The sequence below is a fragment of the Fundulus heteroclitus genome, unplaced genomic scaffold, assembly GCF_011125445.2.
Source record: "Fundulus heteroclitus isolate FHET01 unplaced genomic scaffold, MU-UCD_Fhet_4.1 scaffold_49, whole genome shotgun sequence".
In the NCBI taxonomy this organism is placed as follows: Eukaryota; Metazoa; Chordata; class Actinopteri; order Cyprinodontiformes; family Fundulidae; genus Fundulus; species Fundulus heteroclitus.
Window position 1 is genome coordinate 844,966 of NW_023396912.1, and position 15,421 is coordinate 860,386.

Genomic DNA, 15,421 nt, shown 5'->3' on the forward strand with positions numbered 1-15,421 from the left:
GTCTATTTCTCTCACTCTGCTGAGTTCTCCTACTGCTCTCCAATCTGCATTATTTGTTGTTATTTCAGCTTTTAACTTTTTGTTCTCTGTCATTTTTCTCTTCATAGAAGGTACACCTGGTCTGGCGTTCTGTTAGCTGTGACATCATCAGGGGAGGCAGATCATCCTCTATTACCATCTAACATAGAAAGTACTCCTGGGTCAATGTGAGCTTCTGAGCTTTCTGTGTCTCTGCTCTGTCTTCTCTAACATAGAAAGTACTCCTGGGTCAATGTGAGCTTCTGTGCTTTCTGTGTCTCTGCTCTGTCTTCTCTAACATAGAAAGTACTCCTGGGTCAATGTGAGCTTCTGTGCTTTCTGTGTCTCTGCTCTGTCTTCTCTAAGCCCCAGTGGGTGGAGGCAGATGAGCGTTCACACTGAGCCTGGTTCTGGTTCTGCTGGAGGTTCTCCTCCCTGTTAAAGGGGAGTTTTCCTCTCCACTGTCACTTCATGCATGCTCAGTATGAGGGATTGCTGCAAAGCCATCAACAATGCAGACGACTGTCCACTGTGGTTCTGCTGGAGGTTCTCCTCCCTGTTAAAGGGGAGTTTTCCTCTCCACTGTCGCTTCATGCATGCTCAGTATGAGGGATTGCTGCAAAGCCATCAACAATGCAGACGACTGTCCACTGTGGCTCTACGCTCTTTCAGGAGGAGTGAATGCTGCTTGGAGAGACTTGATGCAACCTGCTGGGTTTCCTTAGAGAGGAAACTTTCTCACCAACCTGGAGGATCTGATGGAGTCTGACTTTGGAAAGAACCTTGATGATGACGTGAACCATGAATTTTGCTACAGAAATAAAACTGAACTGAATTGAATTCATGCGGCTGTAAAGACTTTCTTTGAGCCATCAGACTGACATCGCTGTCTAAACGTTCCCTACGGTTCTACCTGCTACTATCAGCAGAGGAACCGTTTGCTCCTTAGTGTCTGAGCTAAGTGAATGTTAGAGGAGGGATTTGAACCAGCGCTCTCTGTTGGATCAGATCCCGATGCCCCTCCCTCCCTCCTTCAGGACAGTTTTACTGTAACTGTGGGAGGAGGAGCGGTGAAGTTCAGACTCTTCTGTGATTGGCAGAACTAACAGTGGACCTGCTGTCCTCAGGGGGAATCAGACTTCACGGTTTTCTCCATCTCACATCTCACAGTGCTGCTTTAGTGCCTTTGAGCCAGAGCAGCAGCAGACGAGTAAAATCAGAAAGTGCTGGCTCTGTTTTTACACAGCCGCCACATGACGGTCAGCTGATAGGAAGGTTTATGGTTTTATGGTGTGTTGGTTCTTCAGACGCACCGCACAGATTAAACCTCAGCATGTAACTGTTTCTGCTCTGACTGTCAGAACTGACCAGAACCAGAACCAGAACCTCCTCCCTAACGGTGCTGTGAGACGTGGACTGGATCGGCAGACGGCTGGTTCTGGGTTGAGGTTCCTCCAGGACCTCCGTCTTCCCTCGGTTTCATCCTTTAATGGCCTCATCTCTCTACAGCTGCCTGTGCTGAAGGCAGTGATGTAAAGTGGGGCGGGTCCAGGTTCTGTGGGGGGGGGGGGGGGTGTCTGCTCTGTTACGAGCGACGACGAAAACACAACCACAAGCCAAGCTACTCTTTCTGCTGCAGGTAAAGGCTCGTTAGCTCAGCAAAGAAATACTCTGTAATTCTGATAAAACTTGCTCGATAGCCACGCTAACGCTAGTTTCATCGGCTGAAGCCGCCATGTTGTTTAGACTGAACTGACGCGCTTCCCGTTGCGTCACACCTCAACCCGCCTCAAAGCCAACGCTGATTGGACGTTCGTTTGGTGAACGGCTCCAAATTTTCTTTAACGGAGAGTAGCCAGACTGATCTGCGAGTGAAACCTTGAAATCTCGTGAGATCAGGATGGTCTCACGAGGCTAGCAGGATGGATGCTGCTGAATGCTAACTTCACAGGTTGGAGATAAAATCCCTGATTTTAGACTAAAATCAAAGGAATGCAGAGAACCGACAGCCGCCTCTGCATCCAGGAAGCTAAAACACCCACAATGCATTTCTGAGCAGACTGAACACGTCCCAGCGCCTGCAGAGCTAGCAGCCATCCTTCCAGGAGGACGTTGTGCTGCGGATGAAAGGAGCTAATTTCTCCCGTACATAACAGTAATGGCTGATAAGTTTCCCACGCAGACTTTGACCCTGAAGCATCCAGGCCTCGTCCTGCAGGACAGACATCGATCTCTCTGCTGACGGCTGCTTATCAGTCAGATAGGACCTGACTTTACTACCCGACTGGTTGGGCCTGATGGATTAACTCCTTCACAGTCACATCTCTGGAGGTCGGCTCCTCAGTTTACCCTGAGGGCTTCTGGGTAACAGCGTTTATTAGTTTCCTGTAACGGACTAAGGAGCTTCTGTAGCAGTAGAACAGGTTTAAGGTGCCATGTACATGTATTCACACCCCCTATACACACATGTAGACTCTTATCAGGTCTGATCTGACGTTATTCAGGGGATGAATACAAAGGCAGCTTTATATCTGATGCAAAGGTTTCACGTCAGAATCATTGACCACGCTTTGTTGGTGAAGAAGACCAAAAGGACGGACCATTTCACTGGTCCATCTAGATTCTGATCCTGACCCATTAGAGGTGGACTAGGAGCTCCGTCATCTGGTAGAGGATCAGTCGTGGTGTTTTCAGGTTATCAGATCCCTGTGGAGGTTTTCAGGTCTTGGTCCACCAGGTGGAGACCCCGGGGTAAACCCAGAACTCAGAGGAGGATCTGTGGCTCCTTCCTGCTTGGATCTTCCAGATGGAGCTGGAGTGACTCACTAGAGGAGGGATGAGTGGGTTTCCCTCCAGGACCGCTTCTCAGAGGAGGAGCATTAACCGTCATTAACTTCTGGAAACTTCTGCACCTGCTGGGAGTTTGTTCCTTTTCTTCAGAGCTGCTGTGAATCCACCTGACTTCTAATGTTCTTTAAAACCTGAAGATCCTGGTCATTTCGCTGCTTTAATAGCTACAGTTTATTTCACATTTTACCCGTTTTGTTTGATTCGTATCATCGATCAAATGCAGTGTCTACCTGTCTGATGGACGCTTTGACCTAGCTTTAGCAACCAGCTACTTATTTTCTATAATTCTTCATTTGTAAGAGATGATATGTTCCAGCAGGAAGTATTTGAGTTTAATTAGAGGCCATGATCCATCCCATTTCTGGCCCAAACTGAGACCAGAACCATAATAAATGGGCAGAGAAAGCAACACCAAGTTTTTAGCTGCTATTATAAAGACATCTGATCATATTTACAACCATTTTTCTCCATTATTCATAAACAAACATGTCTACCAGTGGCATAAAAAGCAGGATGACGTCTGATCTGATGGCCATAAACTGTGCTGCTGCTGATCGTTTGCTCCTGCCTGACGGTGGATCAGCTCCGCTCGCCGTCCTTCCTGCCTGTTCCCATGCTCCGGCCTCTGTGCAGGAATGTGATAATGAACGGTCTTCATGCCTCAAACACATCTGACGGCTGGCGTGTGCTCACACTCTGCTAAAGATAGACGCCCAGCCTGTGAAGCACATGCAGCTCCTGCAGCTCCTGCAGCTCCTGCAGCCCGCCGCGCCGCGCCGTGCACCCCCGGCCCCCCGACTGGGCGCTCTGCGTCCCGTTTACGGCACAATGGAGCACGTGCTGCCTTCGGGTGCAGCGGGAAACGACAGCGCTGCGGCCTGAGCGACAACAAGCTGCTGCTGACAGAGGATCAGCTGACTTCATCGGCCAATCTGCTGCCTGGTCTGTCACTACGGCAGGAGGCCGGGGGTGTTCTGGTCACTTTGGACCAAAACAGGGTGAAGAAGAGGTTTAGGGACTGTTTTCCTGCTAAAGTCCTTTAAGACTTAAAAACAAAGACTGAAGATACAGTAAAAATGAGTCGGCAGATTTCCATAGGAGGAAAAAGTTCAAATGGAAGATTTAGACAACCTTTACAGTAATTAATTATCTGCATCACAGCTGACCCAGTTGACTCCTGGTCCTACCTGAGCATGACGGCCTGCTGGGGATAGTTTGATAAAAACGCTGAATATGCAAAAACAAGACTTCACAGACAAGAGGTGACGCCAAACACCTGAAACCTGAACAGACTAATTAATAGAGGACGCTTGTTTTAAAGGAAACAGTGAAGAGTTACGCGCTGTTTTCACAGACAGACAAGGAGAAGAAAACTTCTTCCTCTCTGGAATAAAAACAAAGTGGACAAAAGGACGTCGGTCCACTCCTGGAGGTCCTGACCTCGGCGTAAACGCCTCAGCATCAGCTACATGATCAGAGTCCAGATCTAAGATTCCTCATCTACTCTCATGAAGACTCCAGGGACTTATATTAATTATGCAGTGACATGACAACCAGGTTCTGCTGGTTCTTGAGCCCGGACCGCACACCGGCCAATCAGAGGCAGGAGGTGCTGACTGCAACACTCTGCAGTGTGGAGGCTGTTACTGAGGGAAGAAGATGAACGGCGGCTCCTTCCTGTCCCTGTGAGGTCTGAAGAATCACAGAGAGGTTAGAACCACCATAAACTGAAGGTGTAGTGAGATTAGAAGCTCAGTAAGGTCTCCTGCTTGTTCAGGCTGCAGGAGAGCGAGAGAGAGCAAGTCTTTTCAGCAGATAACAGGAAGGCTGAAGCCTGGGTACTCTCTATTACCTTTGTGAGTTTCAGCCTGTCTAACGTGGACAATGGAGGGTTAGGGAGTCCCAGAGATAAGACCTTATTAAGATCAGATAATAAGTCAGTTTACAAGGTGAACTCTGTCTGAGTGTTGCTAATTTTCTCAGCTTTAAGAAAACCAGAAGTCAGAAATCGACCAGAAGTCAGAAATCGGCCAGAAATCTACGATTAGACGTGAGAAGGTCTGAAATCAGTCAGCCTTCACAAACATGTTCCCTCTGACAGACCAAACACAAAACTAAACATGGAACCACTGAGTTTGACAAAATAAGACCACTAAAGGTTTAAAGTCACCTGGTGGTGCTGCTGAACGGTTTTGGAAAATAATCTAATTGCGATTTTTTTTTCTTAATATTGCGATTTAATGCGATTTTTATTTTCCAGTTTAATTTATCATGTCTTTTTAAATATATACAAACAACAAATCAATTTGTTTCCTCGCTGTGCAGATTAGTTGCTAAAACACCCACAGCATCTAAACTCAGAGCAGAAATTATTGCGTTCTGCCTACAATATATTTCAACCAAAATTGTAATTTTGACTTTTCTCTGCATTAACCACAAGCAACAAAAATGGCCTCTAAATAAAGATGTTTGTAAACAAGGACTATTTTAAATATGAACTTTTAATGTTTCTATTAATCAGAATATTATTCAAGAGAACAGCTTTTAGTTGATTTGGACATCAATCCTTGTTGAACATAAAGTGCAAAGTCCAACCAACAAGCAAGTCTATGTATTAAACTGATTGACCTGTACTTAATGCTTTTTATGATTATATAAACTCTAATACAAGTAATAAAATTAGATTATCTCACTGCTGCAACTGTCTTCCCTTCCATGTGGAGGCAAACCCACTTTAAACATTTTACTGACACCTAAAGGACGCGTCTAATTCCCTAATTGTTACATAGCCAAAAATTGCAGACTCTGCGATTTGGAAATTGCGTTTTATAATTATATTGAAAGTGCGATTAATTGTTCAGCCCTACCTGGTGGTGCTGCTAAACACTTTTTCTGGAGGACATCTCATAAGTTCAGAGCTTTTCTGGTTCAGGTTGAACAGCCAAACACCTAAAAACCTTCAGTTAGGATGAAATGTCCAGCTCTTATTTCTGAATCCATGCAGCTGACTCTGACCTTTGCCCCCCAGCAGGACGGGGTTCTCCTCTGGAGGAGACTCCACCCGTGGAGACCTGTCCACCGGGTTCCAGATGTCCTGCTGAGGCCCGTGGGCTTTGTGTCAGAGCTGTTGCCTGGTCACAGCGGAGCAGGATCCAAACAACGTGCAGCTATAAATACACACACACACAGGCGGACAGCTGAGATGCCAGCTGAGGACGGCTGCAGCCTCTCTGGCTAACTTTAGTTCTGCTTCAGAACCTCCAGGAGAAACAGACTCAGCCCTGTGGCTCAGGTGAGGAGGGGGAACAGAACCGGCACCAGCACCACCGGATCAGCCGGGTGCATCAAAGCTGCGGTTTCAGGGCATGTCTGCAGGCCAGCCGGCCAATCAGAACCTGGAGCTCGTTAAACAACAGCACAGCTGGACCCACCGTCTGGTCCTGAGCTTCAGGTGTGGAAAAACCCGCCTGAGCGCAGACGTCCCCCCTGGGAGCGCCGGGACGGGACGCTGAATAGCAGGGCGGGGTGGGAACGTTCTCACGTTTGGAACATTTAGAGCTTCTTCATAACGAGGACGGCAGAGATAAAGACATAAAACTGAAACATTCTGTGTGTGTTTCTGATGAGACGCTCCAGTTTCACCTGACTTCTCTGGTTTTACAGCACCGCGCTGAAGAATGTGGAGAATTCCTGCAAACCTCAGGAATGTCTGGTAAAGACGCAGCAGACGCACGATGGCGCTAATTAGGAGATTCAGCTGACCGAGCAGCTGACTGGGTCTGCATGCAGGAGAGCTGCAGCAGAAAACGGAGCCAGTTCCTGTCCAGAGTAATTATCTGTAGTTTTCTGTTGATGAAAACATGTCTGGGTTTGTTCTGATAGACGTTTAACACCTTGATCCACTCCAGCTGCTGTGAACTGAGCCGTTTATCCTCAGGTTCAGCTCCAACCTCCACACCAGCATGTATTATTTAGCCTGAATTCATTCATCATCATCAGGAATGGAACCAGCACCCTGATGGAGTTTGGCTCGGTGGATAAACTGGAGTGAAAATGCTTCACTGGCACCTTTTCACCGTCTTTAAACCGACAACTCCCACAGAAAGGCTGATCTGCTGCGGTTAGCTCATGATGCCACGCAGATTAAACTATAAATGTTCCACAGATGTTGAAATAAATAATGACTCCAAGACGTCAGTCTGAAAAAGGCATGTGTTGCTGTCATTATGGTGCGGGAAAGAGTTTAGAAAATATAATAAATGATTAATTATTAATGAATAATGATTAATTTACTGAATATGACCCAAACTGCCTCGTTTCAGCCAGCTGAGCAGCAGTTCACAGCAGCAGGTGGATTAATTCTTCCTCCCTGCTGTGCTGGGGGTTCTGCTCTGTGGTTCTGCTCTGTGGTTCTTATCTCTAAATAACCGGCGGCACCGACTGGACTCTGTCTGCAGCATTCTGGGGCTGACGGTGTTGCTCAAGGGCACAAAGCGGCAATCTGTGGGATTCAAACCGGGGAACTGGCTTCCTGCTCCAACACTCCTTTTGGTGTCGATCTGACTTCTATAAATCCTCCAAACTACCAGATTTAAATTATTAAATGAAACTTATGGACTTATGGAAGTGATTTTCTGACTTTTATTAAAGAGAAAACCCTGAAATGCGTCAGGAAGTTAAACTCCAGGAGAAACGAAGCTTCTGCTTTAAACACCTGCAGACATTCATACAGCGTCACATTCAGGTTAAAGTGATGCACTACAGGGATAAATGGTCCAGTTCTGGTTCTGATGGAACCGAGACGGGTCAGAGGAACCGGTCCTCAGGCAGAACTGAGCCTCTTGAGCCAGAACGGCTGCGTTTCACACCTGGACAGGTAGGATGAGGTAATCAGAACCTGGAGGGAGCTGAACTGGACCAGAACCGGATCAGAACCGGTACCGTAGCCTCAATAGAACCAACAGATGTGACAATCATTGTTTTATATTAATTAATCTGTAGAGTTTTGTAGAAAATTAAAACTCTTCTTTAACTCCAGCTATCACGAAGCTTTTACCTGAACAGGTGTGAGAACGTCGCTGACGTCAGAGGAAACCTGTTCGGACTCTGGTGGCCCATAAAAGGTTCTGAACCTCTGAGTTCTGCTTTAACTTTATTACACTGGGTGGTTCTGATGGAGGCTGAGCGTAAAAACTTTAAACCTGCGGTTCTGTTAAAGTTCTGCTCGGTTACCGGATCACTGCACCGACCGGTTCCGGTTCTGATCGGACCTGAGAGCGGGACCCTCGCCGTGGATGACTCACCTCTACCAGACCGGAGGAAACACGCAGTCTCGTGGACGCCGCGCGTGGGTCCGCTCAGACGGTCCACGCCATGTCTTCGCTCAGGAAAACCCACCAAACGAGCCAAGAACTAAACAGAACCGGTTCTGGTTCCGGTCCCGGTCCTGGCTCTGCTCCGGGCCTGTCGGTACCAGGGCAGCCAGGCGGGGCAGCAGGGTGGGGGCGCTGCTGGGTCCCCCTCAGAATAAAACTTTATTCCCACTCCGGCTGCGTCTCCGTGGATCTAACGGAGGATCCGGAGCGGCTCCGCTCAGGGTGACGTCACCGTCCGGTACCGGAGGCCGTCCGAGGGGACCGGAAGCCGGAGGGCCGAGCCGAGGGAAAGTTGAGGCCCGGACCTTGGAGCCAGGCAGGCGGGGCGGTGAATCACGGCGGGTCCCGGGACAGAAAGCGGCGGAAAGTCTGCGATCCGACAGCGCGTCCGGCCGGTGTCCGCGGGTCCGGCTCCGGTCCGCCGGGAGGGGGGGATATTTACAGAGAACCGGGCCGAACGGAGGAGCAGCAGAGGGGGGAGAGAGGCTGGCCGGTGGCCTGGCCGCGCGGCGGTGAGTGCGTGGGGGAGAGAGCGGGCGCGTCCCCGTGGAGCGCAGAGCCAGCTCCGCCTCCGGAGGGCCGGCAGACAGAGAGCGCGCACTGACAGAGGTCTCACTCTGACAAAGTTTCCTTATTCGCCACCCTGATAGTCCGGTCCCGGTGGGTCTGATCCCGGTGGGTCTGGTCCCGCTGGGTCTGGTTCTGGTGGGTCTGGTCCCGCTGGCTCTGGTTCTGGTGGGTCTGGTCCTGCTGGGTCTGATCCTGCTGGGTCTGGTTCTGCTGGGTCTGGTTCTGCTGGGTCTGATCCTGCTGGGTCTGGTTCTGCTGGATCTGATCCTGCTGGGTCTGGTTCTGCTGGGTCTGGTTCTGCTGGGTCTGGTTCTGCTGGGTCTGGGTCTGGTGGTTCCGGTGGGTCTGGTTCTGGTGGGCCGGTTCTGCTGGGCCGGTTCTGCTGGGTCTGGTCCTGCTGGGTCTGGTCCCGCTGGGTCTGGTCCTGGTGAGTCTGGTCCTGCTGGGTCTGGTCCCACTGGGTCTGGTTCTGGTGGGTCTGGTCCTGCTGGGTCTGGTCCTGCTGGGCCGGTTCTGTTCAGAGACAACAGAACTAGTGGTAAAACCGTCCATGGCTGCAGTCCAGTAGGTTCTGTATCTGTAGACTTCAGAACTTCATCTGACGAGGCAGCATTCCTCCTGATTTAATAATCATCCTGTGGACAGGTTCTCCTACCTGAGCTGTGGGTCTCTGCAGCTCCTCCAGAGCCACCATGGTCTTCCTGCTTCTCTGATCAATGCTCTCCTGGTCCAGCCTGTCAGTCCAGGTGGACGTCCATGTCCTGGTAGGTCTGCAGGAGGTCCATCCTCTCTCCAGGTCCACATGATGATCAGAGCTCTGGGAGACGTTGTAGAACCTGACCTGCTTTAACCTGGACCAGAACCTTTCCCCTGACCCGTCTGCTGGGTTCCTTGGTCTCCGTGATGCTGGTTGTCTCTGCAGAACCTCTGAGGCAGAACCAGAGCAGCTGCCATTAGGCTGAACAGACGGACTCTGGTTGTTGACCAGATGGTTCCTGGTGGCAGTGGGTGGAATTGTTTTTTTTAGCGGTATCTGTAGGTATGATGGTGCCATCAGGCAACATCTAATGATGGCGTTCTTCATTAGTCGGTCAGGAACATGATGGCAGATGAATCTAAAGGAGAAACGTTTTAACTTTTCTGACTGGACATGCGGTTTTATCTGCTTTCACTCAAAGAATATCGACTTTCTAATCTCAAAGTGTGCTCAGTGCAGAATGACCCCCCTCAGGTCTGACATCTTTAACAGTTAGACGGTTTTAACAAGAGATGATCAGAAGGTGTGCAGATTGTTCTAAAAATAGAGAGGGAAACGGGCCTTAAATTACAACCACAAATTAATTCATAAATCTACCCCCCTGGTAGAGTGCCGCCCTGGTGGGGTGCCGCCTGCTGTTGGGGTGCCACCCCCCCTGGTGGAGTGGCACCGCTTGTTTGTGTGCCGCCCCCCTGGTGGTGCCGCCCCCCTGGTGGAGTGCCGCCCCCCTGGTAGAGTGCCGCCCCCCTGGTGGTGTGCCGCCCCCTGTTGGGGTGCCGCCCCCCTGGTGGAGTGCCGCCCCGCTGGCGGATTGCCGCCCCCTTGTGGCGTGCCGCCCCCTGGTGGGGTGCCGCCCCCTGTTGGGGTGCCGCCCTGTGCAGAGAGCCATAAGGCCCGGGTCTAAAGGCGCTGCTGGGCTGGAGGGCAGCGAGTAGTCAGTGTCCATGGCTCAGAGACAACAGGCTGGTGAGGATGGAGAGGGGTCACCAGAAGTCTGGGGGAGTGGATCATCTTTACACAGAGAACATCTCTGGTTCAGAGTCTAGACAGTCAAAGCAGCCGTCTGTCTGTTTTACATGAGGACGAACAGGTTTACAAGTTGTAATCCATCCTGGGAGACATGGGCTGGTCTTCTTCCGCTCAAACAGGAGCTGAGAAGAAAAACAACAGCGTGAGATGGAGCTAAAGGAGAGCAGAGGAGGCGGGGCCTCTGCAGGGTCCTGCAGGTAAATCAGGTGTAAAAAGGCTCCACTGTCCCTCAGGGTGTGGCTGTTCTCCAGAGGGAAGGCTGGACCTCCTTCAGGAGACACGAAGCAGCTCCTGGTGAGGCACACCGTTCCGGTTTCAGGTTCGAACCCGGATCAAAGCTCCAGAGAGTAAATCGGTCACATGAGCTCCTGTCTCTGTGGGGCGTGGAGCTGCTGGGACGCCTGTCTTTGTCTTTGAGAGGACACAATGACGGCAGCACAATGTGTGTGTGTGTGTGTGTGTGTGTGTGTGTGTGAGAGAGAGAGAGAGAGACAGAGAGAGAGAGAGAGAGAGAGAGAGAGAGAGAGAGACAGAGGTTGGGTCAGGTCAGGAAACACCTGGATGTCAGGAAACACACAGTCTTCCTTGTTTAAAGTACAAAGTGAGGACCGTGCCTTGATTTCCATACACTTTTATTTATTTTCAAGCCTTTCTAGGACCTAATCCTAAAACTCACACTAACCCTGACCATAACTAATATATAATATATACCTAACTCTGACACCTTAGTCCTAAACTCATCCCATAGCCCCCAAAAAAGTGAGGACCCAATAGGTTAAATCAAAGTCCTCACATTGTGGTACAATACAAAAAAGATCACTCAGCCACACACACACACACACACACACACACACACACACACACACACACACACACACACACACACACACACACACACACACACACACACACACACACACACACACACACGCATTCATCCCTGAGCGGACTCTTACATGTGGTCTGAGGTCCAGGGGTCCTGATGTGTTGAGGCCTGTAGGAAATACCCAGAGTTCACAGCGCTGTCCCGCAGGGAGCGCAGAGCTGCAGCTCCCCCTGCTGGACATGGCTGCACATTACAGCACCGCTGAGACCACGTGCTCCTGCACAGCAGTGGTGGGTCTACATTGAATTATCCCCCCAGCAAAACAACCAAAAAACACTACAAGTTTACTAAAAAAGCAGTTTATCGTATCCAAGCAAATATTATATACAGATATACCTTCAAATACAAGCTAGACCTTAAATTAATGAACCCTTTCAGCCTATTAGCTGGAAGAAACTCTTGGTTTACAATCCTTGGAGATTTTATATGATTCAATGCAAACATCTATTACCAATCCAGCCCTGCACCTGTGCCTTATACATTTTTAGGTGGTTCTTACTCCTCCTTCATTACCTTCTCCTGAGCCACCTCCTCCTCTGACTGGCATTATTTTGTCCCTCTGTACCAACTGTACAACTAAAACTGATCTGCTCAGCTACAACTAATAATAACAGCAACAATAATAAACTTTATGAATTTTAAAGTGCTAAACACACAGACACAGTAAGGGAATTACTTAACTTATTTCTGTTTATTTCTGTCTGATTAGAAACATAAAAGGGAAACGGGATTTAACCTATAGCTGATCCTGTCGATATTTTCTCTACTCCACTTGTTTCTTTTTCCTTTTTTCCCAGCATCTTTGCTTTTTTTATTTAATTTTAATTTTATTTTATTATTGTGGTATATGATGTGCTGACTGCGAGGGCGGCTTCTTGCATCACCACGGCTGCATTTTATTATTGGGTAGAACAAAAAGAAAGAAAAACAAACAATAAAACAGTTTGACAACCAGCTGGTTGGGAATCCTCCTGGACTTCCATGGTCACCTCACCTCTTGGTGGGACTGCAGCCCAGTGGCCCGGTCCATTTGAGAGACCCAGAGGTGAACGTCCCCAGGGCCTTTCCTCGTCTCATTTAGCCTCCAGCCTGTCAGCCTCTGTGCAGGACTGCAGAGCTGCAGCCTCCTCTCACAGCAAGCAGGGCGCCTGCAGCAGCAAGGGGCGCCTATTCCTCACACAGTGACATGGTGGATAATGGGAAGCCACTTTTGGGGTGCAGATTATTTTTAATTTCTTTTTTTTTTAACTGCTCATGACGCCCCCTTTGTGCCATTGAAAGTGCCGCCCTGGGTGACCAAAAACCTCTACTGCTGCACGGTCCTGTTACATTGGTTTACCTGCATTTTATTAAGCATACCTTTGGCTATATTAATTAAAAAAAATCACAAAGTTTGACCGGGTTGTTCTAAGAGAAACTTTAATGTTATTTCACACACTTTTTAAATAAAATTAACTTCTATTCAACTGGAGAAAATATGTCAAAGCAAAAATATTTCTATGGCAATCTGTAAAATAGGATTTGGTGGAGAAATGTATTTACAAGCTTTTTTTCAACAAAATAAAAAATGTATCAGAATCACTGCTGCTGTCAAAATTTGACAGAGCCACAATGGATGGGTAATAGATAATTTTTTTCCTAATGGAGAGTTTATTTACTAAAACTGACTTCAGAGTTCATAGATATTGATAGTTTCTCTGCACCCTGGGCAGGTTCCTTCTGCCTTAACGAGGCCTCATGATTGGAAATGATGATAGTTGAACAGTCATCACGTTTGGTGATCGACATAAAACGGACTATTTTCTTCTTTTGCATTTAATTTGTTTATTAAATCTTATTTTCCATGGGTTTTCACCTCATCTTCCTCTGTTTGGTTCTGTTCTGTATTTCATATTCCAGTGTGTTTAGGTTTTTATAATTGTTTTATTCAACTTTAAATGATAATGTAAATTAAACTTGCACTCCAGATGTACTTATCAGTTCATAGATGAGCAATTAAACTTCTGGTTATATCCATATCCTGTCTTTCATCATATCAACTGTGGAACATGCTGGGTTCCAGCTGCTGGCAGATGGATGTGTTGGAGGAGACGCGGCGACACCTAGTGGCCCAACCTGCACATCACAACCTCCCAGGTCAGTTCTCAGCTTCACATCAACAGGAAGTGGCTGCAGTAAATGCAGAATAAAGGCAGGAAAATGTAGTTGGATGTCCTGGATTTCTGTAAACCCAGGATTGTTGGATTGTTGGAGAGTTGGACAACAACATGTTCTCTGAGCTGTTGGTTCTGACTACATAACAAAAATATGCTGACAGGTGTGGAGACTTTCACAAAAAGACAATATCGGTTTTGAGTATTTCCCACCAGCAGAGTGACACAACCAGACTCTGAAACCTTCATTTGTTTTTTCAGTCTTTGAATCAGACTTTTTACTGCTTTAGGTCTGATATGATCGGAATAGCAACATTTTATTAAAACTTTCAGAAGTTTACATACTCTAAGATCCAGCTGTGGGCGTGTTTTAGGCCAAACATCTTGACCCAGGGATGTCCAAAATGCAGCCTGAGGGCCAGTTGTGGCCCTCTAAATGATTTTGTGTGGCCCTTGTCTGCAGTTCAAGAATGGCATAAATTCTCCAGCTCAGGCGACTTATGACAAATACATATACAAATAAAATGTAAGTGTGCAATTTTCATATTTTTTCCCTTTTTCGACAGAAAGTATTCATCTTTCAACAACCATGTTTGTGACTTTTAAGTGAATCGATGGTAAATTGGACTTCAAAGTTCCAGTGAGTGTCACTGAAAAGCAGACCAGTCTTAACTATTGTATTAAACTTGGCTAAATGCAGCTAAAGTGAGCCATATCCTGGTTCTGATCCTGAACATGCTCACACAAATCTAGACATTGCATGATTTATTTCCCACTATTTCTTAGTCTGGGAAAATCTGTAGCACCTTTTCAATGTTTCATATCTACAGTGATTTACCTCCACAGAAATTAGACAGCTTTGTTTTATTAAAATATTGTGTGTTGAGCTGTCGTACCATTCACAAAGGAGCCAGGTTGTTTGTCCCGGAGATGAATGATTTCTGAACCTACATGGGCTGAAAGGCCGCTCAAAGGCGAAGAAGTCATTACTGTGTTAATGGAATAATTAAAGCAAAATCACCCCAAGACCAAATCATGGGGCAGACAAGAAGACAGGCAGCGGCCTAGCAAGGGGTTCCTTTCATTCAATAAGTAACTGGGGAATCGGTTATCATTTATTTCCCACAACGTACTGCAACATAAACAAGCCAACATGTCCATCCCATGGTCTGATGAGACCAAAACGGAAGCATCTAGAACGCAATGAGCATTGCTAAATCTGGAGAAAAAAAGAGGGAAGCTTCAAAAATGGACAACACCAGTATGATGGTGGGTGTTTAGCTGCAGGGTGGGCCGGTTCATTAACTAGAAACCTTTATCATGGGGAAAGGACATCATGGAGACATTTTAAGGCTACTTCTCAAAACGTGAGTCAGGAAGTTGCAGCTTGGAGAGGAATGGGTCCTCCAGATGGAGCTCGTCCCTCGACGTAGTTCCAGATTAGTGGCTGGAGGACAATAAGTCCACAGGTTTAGAGTGACCATCCAAAAGGTCTCTCTCCCATGGAACATGTATGACTGGAGCTGAAAATGTGTGGGAACCCAGTTCTACCAGCACTTTTAGGAGGAATGGACCAGCAAACGTTTGGGAGAAGATTGGAGAAGGAAACCCAGAACATCTGACCCGAGTCCTTGAGATCTAATAAATTCTGAGGGAAATGAGGCAAACGTCTAAATAGGGACAAATCCTCAATATTCTGACATTTATTGCATATCTATATTTTAATAACCGAGCTGAAAACAGAAATGTTTATGTTGGTTGAATGTGTGACAGCGAGATGAAA

The 15,421-nt window shown here is 47.7% G+C and overlaps 2 protein-coding genes across 5 annotated transcripts in view; one reads left to right on the forward strand and one right to left on the reverse strand.

Annotated features, from left to right (window-relative positions):
* kif1c (kinesin family member 1C) overlaps positions 1-8,785 on the reverse strand; it is a 34,471-nt gene extending 25,686 nt beyond the window's left edge. For 2 of the 4 annotated variants that reach the window (XM_036132255.1, XM_036132253.1), the window contains exon 1: positions 8,172-8,785. The gene's annotated coding sequence lies outside the window, so the exon portion shown is untranslated. Of the gene's footprint in view, positions 1-5,883; positions 5,971-8,171 lie in introns of those variants that run through there. The other 2 variants (XM_012857742.3, XM_036132254.1) reach the window with 2 other exon arrangements.
* Positions 1-15,421, forward strand: part of LOC110368142 — a 192,741-nt gene that overhangs the window by 67,768 nt on the left and 109,552 nt on the right. The window lies entirely within an intron of this gene.